Raw genomic sequence first — 9,423 nt, forward strand, 5'->3', positions numbered from 1 at the left:
TTATGCAACAATAATTAACTGATATGCCAATATTTGAGGGGTTTGACAGGAAAGGATAGAAAATATTTTTGAAAAATAATTCAATCAGCCATGGTCTACTTTTCAGATCACAAATATTTACCCCGTTTAACTTAGCATGCATAGTATCCTCACCCCCTCCCAAAAGGAGGCAAAAATTTCTGTCATTTCATCCTGAGGTTCAAAGTCCAGGATCTCATGTTTGTTTCTATGTAGGTTTCAGATATATCCTCTCTTAATTCAGAGACTTGTGAACTAAAAATCACAAGTTATCTGCCTCCACATCCAAAAGCTAATGAAAGAACAGAGACAGGATAACCACAATGAACATTCCCATTTGGAAAGAGAAAGATGGGAGACTGCAGTAATGTCTTACATCGATGGCTACCAGTGGACAATTCCTTCTGGTGTTCCTCTCATTTGGTGCCCCCGCTTGAATTTCAGCTGGCCTTGCAACTTGTTTAAATAGTAAAATGTTGCAGAGCATTAGTTTGTGCTAATTCATATCCTAAGCTTTAAAAAAGGCCTAAGAGCTTCCAATTTTGTATTCCAAGGATCCAACCACTCTAGAGAAGAGTGTGATTATCAATGAACCACGATAGGCTTTTAAGGAAGCCTAAGTGAGCCAGCTGAAGAGGCCACATGGAGGAGGACCAAAGTGCTCTAGATGATAGCCCCACAGGAGATCTCAGCCTTCAGCAAAGGCCCAGCTGCCACCATTGTGGACATTCTGAATCAGCTGAACCTCCAGTGAACCATCCTGGACATCCCGAACCTACTGACCCTTCAGATGACTGCTGTCACAGTACATACCACTTAGAGAAGAACTACCCAGGTGAACCCAGCTACCCCACAGACTGTGAGCAGCGATCATCGCTGTTGAGTGAAACCAGTAAGCAAGGTATATGGCCCAGGTCCTGAGCAACTGGCCTCATGCCTGTGTCTGAATGTGCACAGGGATCACTAAGGTGGGAGCTGCAGAAGTGATAGTGGTGACAATAGTGGGTACAGCCACAGGAGAGAAGAGGGGCTCCACGTGGAACCCAAGCACAGGGACCTGACTGGCTTCCTGACCATTCCGAGACCCCACCACTATAGTGACTATAATTGTTAACTCTCTGGCCTGAGACTGGGACAGTTACTGTAGATGCCCGGGCAGTAAACTTTGTCAGCAAATTATTATAAAATAACAGCATACCCATGGACATTGCAATAAAGCATATCAAAAAGTTGTTAGAATTCAGAGTTCTAACAGAGTTAGAGTCTCTAAAATTCAGAGTTCAGAGTCTCTGAAAATTTGAAAATTGCTGGGTCAAGGCAAATACCCACAGGCTTAGAAATACCAATTACATTTAAAGACCACCCAATTCGACAGAAAAAAACTCCACTGGTTTTTATATGAAGTTTGCATAAACCAGTTATCAACAAGACAATTGGAAAATTAATGTTTCCTTTTAATTGAACATACAGAGACAATACATAAATAGGTGTTTTGCACTATTTCATGAAGGCACTTTTGGTTTCTTGCATGACCACAAATTACAGAAAATGTTATAGCTTACATTAAATTATCATGGCATAACCTTTAAAGTTAAATTCGGACAGGAAACTCAGGTATATGAAGAGCTAAATCTTTTTAGAAGAGGTGTTGTGAAACTCATCAACTGTAAATGTACTATAATTTATACTTCAAGATAACTTATCAGAAATACGTCCCAGTATTGTCACAGTCTATAAAATACTCTTAACAGTTCATCAATGGAAATAGTCTTCTCAAAATTAAAAATTATTAAAAATTAGTTGCAGTCTTGGGTTTGCCAAGAGGAACTCATTTTTCTTTCAGTTATATTAATTTGATAATGAAGTTACTAGAAGTATGAACTTTGAAGACATAAAGGCAAGCCAAAAATATCTGTTCAATCAAGTTATCACATAATAAAGGGTTTTATCCCTTATTTTATATAAATCATGATGCCAAAATATTTTTCACAATTTTAAAATTTATATTCTGATACATAACTACTATCTCTATTATATTTATAAGTAGTAGAATATTTTAAAAGATAATATCTATATATTTTAGTATCCTTAGTAGTCCTTTCTTTTAGATTTTTGAACAAGGGTCCCCATATGTTCATTTTGTAGTGAGCCCTCACATAATACAATATATGTTGTACACACTCCTATTTACTCAATTATTTTTGTTTCATGATAAGAATTTTTCATTTGTAGAACAAATATGATTTGCTTTGATAGTCTTTCAGTTAGTTTTTATGTTGATGCATTTTATGAAATCGTATACCCTTAAGAGAATTTTGATATTTAACATGATGCTCGGAGGGCCCTCATCTGTACTTCAAAGAACACAAATAGTAATTTCTGTTATATGAGAATATAACAGAAGTAGCCGGAGTACCAATCACTAGCCTAGTTTTGATCACACAGCTCCAGCTACTCTGGCCTCATTGCTCTTCCTGGAAATATTCCAAAAGCTTAGAACAAGGTCTGTCACAGAGTAGGTATCCCATAAATACTTGCTCAGTGAGTTGAATAAAAAATTTCTTGACTCTGTGCATGGGAAAATAGAGGTTTAAGTAACTGCATCTCTTTAGCTTAGTAAGTGTTATTTAATACATATTTTGTAGGGATAGAGAACATATGATCTAGGATTGCCTTTAGCTGAAAATGTGGTTGTTGGAGGAAAGGTAGCCCTGGGAGCTTAGAGATGATAATGTAAGAGTCAGTGACCATCAGCTGAGATTGTGAGAAATGAGGTAGACTCTATGATAAGCTAGAAGCAATTGGTTAAAGACTAAATCACTCAGTAATTAGGTCAGGTTACTTCATATGGATGATAACTTCTTTGTGTTCATGGTACCTACACCCCTTATGGGCCAGGAAGGTCCATGAATTACATCTGCTATTTCTGGCCTGAGCATGGTGGCTCTTGTGACATTGGTCACAGTATTTTTTTGGCATCTGATTCAGATGACAGAGTCTGTAGAGAAAAGTCCAGGTAAGTTCTTAAGTTGCCATTGCCATGATTAAGACACCGGGAAATGCTTTGAAAAACAAAGAAACATCAAAGCTCTCAAAATCGTCACTTAAACCCTGTGGCTTAAAGTTAAAGACTGGAAGGAAACATTTAAGTAACAGTATAAAGTGACCTACTTAACAACTCTTTCTTCTACATTTGAGTTAATTTTCTGGATATGTGTTGCTTCATATTATTTTTAAAGTATTCACATAGGATAGAAATATAAAATATATTTATCTAAAATGCTTATGAACTCACTGTAATTATGTATTATATGTAGATAGAGATGATTCATTCTAATTGAATTATTCTCTTTATCCCAAATAGTTTTCTTTCTAATGCTGAATCCCCTCAGATTTTAAATGGAAAACCTAAATAATATCACAGCATATTTGATGCATAAGTTATATCCCCATGGAAAATTAAGTCAAGTATCATGGGCTTCATAATAAAATATCTGGCTCATAAACAAGAGCCAGATTAATCATAATATGGAGTGATTTTTGTCTTCTAGTTATTGCGAAGCTGAGATTATCATTTAGACATAGAATCTCAAAGTTTAGTGTGCATTATAATTACTAGGTTTACTCCAGTCCAGCTGAATGTTTGCAGCTATGTAAACATGGATTCAAAAATGAAAAAATGGGACACCTGGGTGGCCCAGTGAGTTGAGTCTCTGACTCTTGGTTTTGGCTCAAGTGGTGATCTCAGGGTCCTGAGATGCAGCCGGCTCAGGCTCTGCCTCCCACCTCGGGCTCTGAGCTCAGGGTGGAGGTTGCTTAGGACTGTCTCTCCCTCCCTCTCTACTCCTCCCAGGCCATGCTCCCACTCAAACAAGTTTTTCTCTCTCTCTCTCCCAATAAATAAATAAATATCTTTAAAAAAAACAATGTTTTCTAAGCTCTAGCTACTGGAAAAGAAGCTTGACATATGGTAATGTGGAGATGTGGTAATGTGGTAATGTGGAAATATCAGTTGATCCTCTTTCCAGTTATACTGGATTCAACAAGTACCAGGAGTTTTGACTCCCATCTTTCCCAGGCACCGCACAGACCCCGAGAATACTCGACACATATGCTGTTCGGACTTTGAGTGTTGAGTAAATTATGGGATTTCCTGAAATGAACAGAAGAGGAAAAGTAGGTTCATAATTACTTGATGGTTTTGGCCAATCTTTTTTATGCTGATACTAATCACCAACTTTATAACGTTTAAAATTTATGTATACGATGGAGCTTATTGCTTTGTTCTTTTGAGAAGGTAATATTCAAAACCCAAGTTTGGAAATTTGGATCTCAAGAACCTTTGGAACGTCTGCATATCTCTGAATCCTTCCTCTAATCATCTTCATTGTTCCTGCTCTTCTGGCCTCACTGAAGTCTGATGGACTGCACATGTTGAAACATGCTTGAACTTCATCAGATGCAAACTGATCAATGTACCATTTCTATTTCTAATTTACTCTAAGTATATTCATTCCATCTGTCATCCTACTGTCTTTAGCCTTGCTTCCTGCTTTGCACTGCCTGCCCTCACGGATCCTCACTGTGGACAGAGACGGAAAGCTGGAAAATATATCAAAAGAATTTTTAGACTATGAAGAATTATGAACCCAGAGGATGGCTAAGAGAGATAGGGGTCAGAAACATTCTCCTTGGAGTCCAATGTCCGTTTCATGCATGCTCAGAAATATGTCACTGTCTTCCAACAGGTGCCTTAAGAGAAGCCACATTTCACAATGCACAGTATGGTGTCTGGGGAGCGCAGGATGAAACTAGCATATGCTAATTCACTCTCCTACTCCTTGCCACTCTCTGTACTGTGTGATTCCTGCAGGTCCCTGCAAAAAGAGAAGAATTGACAAAGGCTCTGTAACTCCCTCCTCCAGGTAAACATTCTGCTGGAATTTACAAGTAGGAAGATCACCAAAGAAGTTCTCATCTGAGAATGTTCTTAGCAGAATTTTTGCTTTGCTTATTATAAACGAATCTGGAATTTATGGAGCAGGGGGTACAATTGAGAGAACAGACGTCAGTCAGGTAGGTTCCCTGTGTAACTGATGGGATGTAAAAACAAAGCTCTGAACTTACATAGTTTCCTAGGGCAACATGTACAACACACACCATGAACACTCATCTCTTCGTCCGAAAATAAAATATATCCCAGTACAAAAATCTATTTTTTTGGAGGTACAGATGATAGTTTGGACCCTTCCAGAGACAAATATTGCTATCTTTGTGCTTGGTTTTTGCTTGTATCTTTCACTGATTATTGGTAAAATTTGCTCTTAAATACAGTAGTCGCTTGGGCAACACATATTAAAATTAGAACAATACAGAGAAGATTAGCGTGGCCCCTGCATGAGGATGACAAGCTATTAAGTTAAGTGCATACTTTACAAGGCTCTGCTTTGACAATTTGACCTCTGTGGGTAGAGTGTAAGGACTTTTAGTTGGAACTGCGCCATTCTACCAGCTTTTAGTGTGCTTCTGCAATTGCTATAAATTCTCATTATTATCTTACTTTCTTCACAATTTTCGATTATTACAGGTCTTTAAATGATATTGTTTTTGTCTTTTTCTGCTATGTTTGATTCCTTGGGGGTAATCATTAATTTTGATGAAATTATTCATAATTTCCTTATAAATATAAATTCATATCATTGTTTCCTCTCTAAGTTGTACAAGAGATCACAGTCCTTCTGTTTGGTTCATCATATTCAAAACACTCAAACTAGAATCAAAACACTTGATTTCTTTGTTGAGCTGCTTGTTCCCTTCTCATTTTGCAGGAATAGAAAATTCCTCTCATGTTCTCATCAAGAACAGTGATGTCAAAGTAGTCCCTCTGGTGTGTAAGGCTGCAGGGTGGTACCCAGAGCCTGAGGCAAGCCGGAAAGCTCTAAGGACATAACTTAAAGCCACACTCTGAAAATGACACCCCAAATGGGAAAAGCCTATTCTCCAACGACTCTTCAGTCCTGGTAACTGAACCCAAAAAGACTGTGCTCTGTTCCATCCTCAATTCCAGGCTAAACCAGCAAAAGGAGACAACTATTTCTGTTTCAGGTTAGTGTCTATAATTATATCTCATTGGCTGTAGGAGTGTTTTAAAACTGAATGCATACTATTGAATTTCTAACAGAAAGGAAAATGATACTAAGTTCCCATACTGTACTTGTTAGGCAACCTTACCAAATATACTACATCATTCTCTGATCTTTACTATTTTCTTCTTTTTGCCAGCTTTGAGTTTATGTTTCTGTTCTTTTTCTAGTTCTCTAAGGTGTATGGTTAGGTTGTTGAATTGAAATCTTTCTTTTTTCTTTTTTCTTTTTTTTTAAGATTTTATTTATTTATTTGACAGACAGAGATCACAAGTAGGCAGAGAGGCAGCCAGAGAGAGAGGAGGAAGCAGGCTCCCCGCTGAGCAGAGAGCCCAATGCGGGGCTCAATCCCAGGACCCTGAGATCATGACCTGAGCTGAAGGCAGAGGCTTTAACCCACTGAGCCACCCAGGCGCCCCAGAAATCTTTCTTTTTTAATGTAAAGGTTTACAGCTATAAATTGTCTCTTTAGTACTTTTATTCTATTCTATAAATTTTAGCATGTTGTGCTTTGTTTTCATTTGGATCAAAATATTTTCTGGGGCACCTGGGTGGCTCAGTGGGTTAAGCCTATGCCTTCAGCTCAGGTCATGATCTCAGGGTCCTGGGATTGAGCCCCGCATTGGGCTCTCTGCTCAGTGGGGAGCCTGCTCTCTCTCTCTCTCTGCCTGCCTCTCTGCCTACTCATGATCTCTTTCTGTCAAATAAATAAATAAAATCTTTAAAAAATATTTTTTCTACTATCCCTTGTAATTTCTTTGGCCTATTAGTTGCTTAGAAGTATGTTTAATTTCCACATATTTGTGAATTTTTTGCTTTCCCCTCTACTATTTTTATTTTCATTCCATTATGATTGGAAAGATACTTTGTGTGATTTTAGTCTTTTAAAACTTATTTTTTTTTAAGATTTTATTTATTTATTTGACAGAGAGAAAATACAAGTACACTGAGAGGCAGGCAGAGAGAGAGAGAGAAGGAAGCAGGCTCCCTGCCGAGCAGAGAGCCCAATGCGGGACTTGATCCCAGGACCCTGAGATCATGACCCGAGCCGAAGGCAGTGGCTTAACCCACTGAGCCACCCAGGCGCCCCTAGTCTTTTAAAACTTATTAACAGTTGTTTTGTGGTCTAACACATTGTCTATCCTGAAGAAAGTTCCATGCGCACTTAAGAAAAATATTTTCTGTTGTTGATGGGAGGAATGTTTTGTATGTGTCTATTAGGTGTGTTTGGTCCTTTGGTGGTATTCAAGTCCTTTTTCCTTATTGATATCCTGTCTGGTTGTTTCAGACATTATTGAAAGTGGGGTACTGAAGTGTCCTACTATTGTTGTAGATCTATTTCTGTCTCCAGTTCTAACCATGTTAGCTTCACACAGTTTGGAGATATGTTTGGTTCATGTATGTGTATAATTGTTTTATCTTCTTGGTGAACTGATTCTTTTATCAATATATAATGCCCTTCTTTGTCTCTTATAACAGTTTCTGACTTAAAGTCTATTTTATCTGATATTAGTATAGCCACCCTGCTCTCTTTTAATTACGTGCATGAATATATTTTTCCTATCCTTTCACTTAAACATTATGGTGTCCTTAGATGTAAAGTGAGTCCTCTTATAGACAGCATATAGTTGGATCATTTTTAAATCTATTTTGTCAGTCTCTACCTTTTGATTGTGGATTTTAATCCATTTACATTTAAAGTAATTGCTGATAAGATAGGACTTATTTCTGCCATCTTGTCATTTGTTTTTTCTGTGTCTTATAGCTTTTGTGCCTCACTTCCTTCATTACTACTTTTCTTTGCATTTAGTTAATTTTTTGTATTTATGTGTTTTTATTCCCTTCTCACTTCCTTTGGTGTATATTTTATACATACGTTTTTTTGTGGTTACCATGGGGATTACATAAAACATCCTAAAGTTATAACAATCTGTCTTGAATTTATACCAATTTACTTTCAGTCATATCCAAAAACTCTATGTCTTTATAGGTCTATCTCTCCTTTGTTATTGATGTTATAAATTAAACTTTATATATTGTGAACCTATTATATATAATTTTATGCATTTGTCTTTTAAATACTATAGAAAATAAAAAGTGGAGTTCAGCAAGCCAAAAGTTCAATACAAACATATCTCAGAGGTATTGCATGTTCAGTTCCAGACCACTGCAATAAAGCCAGTCAAATAAATTTTTTGTATCCCAGTGCATATAAAAGTTAGTTTCTAATTAAACAACCATTCCCTCCCTCCCACCCTCTTTGTCTTTCCTCTTCTAACCTGCCTCTCATCTGTAGCCATCTCTGGTATCACAGGCTGGGGTGAATATGAAAAAGCCAACTTCATACTGAGTCGGATAAACATCACATACAATTTATGGCCTAACCATCTGTTCCTCATGAACAGTGTCACCATTTTGACCTGTATTCACAATCTCATAATTTTTAAGACATGGCCAAAATAAATTTCTCTGTGGAACTGACTGGGACCACTTCCTGGAATTCACAGCATATGTTCCATTTTCTTTGTTAATTATAGTGGCAGACACATAGTAATTATTCATACTTGTGTGCCAAATGTTTACCATCCCTTCCTTCTTTATGTCTTCTGAAATTCCATGGTCTTTACTAAAACTGTTTTCATCACAATTGACCTTAGTTTGAAGATCAGAAACTTTGTCTTCTTATTCTTCATTAATCTGTGGAATGTGCTTTTTTTTTTTTTTTTTTAACTAGAGGAAAATTACAGACATTTTAGTACAATAAGTTTCTACCATGTTGACCCTAGGGTAATAAATCATCCAGATTTGTTTGGGACTAGACCAGCTTAGTTATGAAAGTTATGTGTCCCATGGAGCCCCTTTTCACGATACAAAAACTCCCAGTTTTCTGTAATGGGTGCAGAAGTTTAGAGGAAAACTCTGAAGCCAACATAGCAGACCTCAAAAATAGATCTGAAGAGCACTCATGTTAATATCAAATGAGTACAACATAAATTAGCTGCCATCTTTAGTCACTGCCACTCGAGTCACTGCCACTGTCTTGAGCCCTGACATTAGTAGTGTCAATTTACAGTTCATAGGAACAAATTACCCATTGTTGCATCAGTCTGAGTGATCCAACTTAAGGGTGCAAATTAATTGCATCGTAGTCATGAGCATTACCCACCCACCTCTGACTTTCTTGTAGATTAATACTATGCATTGTATTGAGATAGTGCTAAAATTTTTTGTGAAAAAGTTCTGGTTGAAAATTTCCCAAATG

The 9,423-nt window shown here is 37.2% G+C and overlaps 1 non-coding gene across 1 annotated transcript; it reads left to right on the forward strand.

Annotated features, from left to right (window-relative positions):
• The first annotated feature begins 5,354 nt into the window (after positions 1-5,354).
• On the forward strand, positions 5,355-5,456 carry LOC116587385. Its single transcript, XR_004284408.1, has one exon. It is a non-coding gene; the product is annotated as a U6 spliceosomal RNA (small nuclear RNA).
• The last annotated feature ends 3,967 nt before the right edge of the window (positions 5,457-9,423 follow it).

Source organism: Mustela erminea, chromosome 3 (assembly GCF_009829155.1).
Source record: "Mustela erminea isolate mMusErm1 chromosome 3, mMusErm1.Pri, whole genome shotgun sequence".
NCBI lineage: Eukaryota > Metazoa > Chordata > Mammalia > Carnivora > Mustelidae > Mustela > Mustela erminea.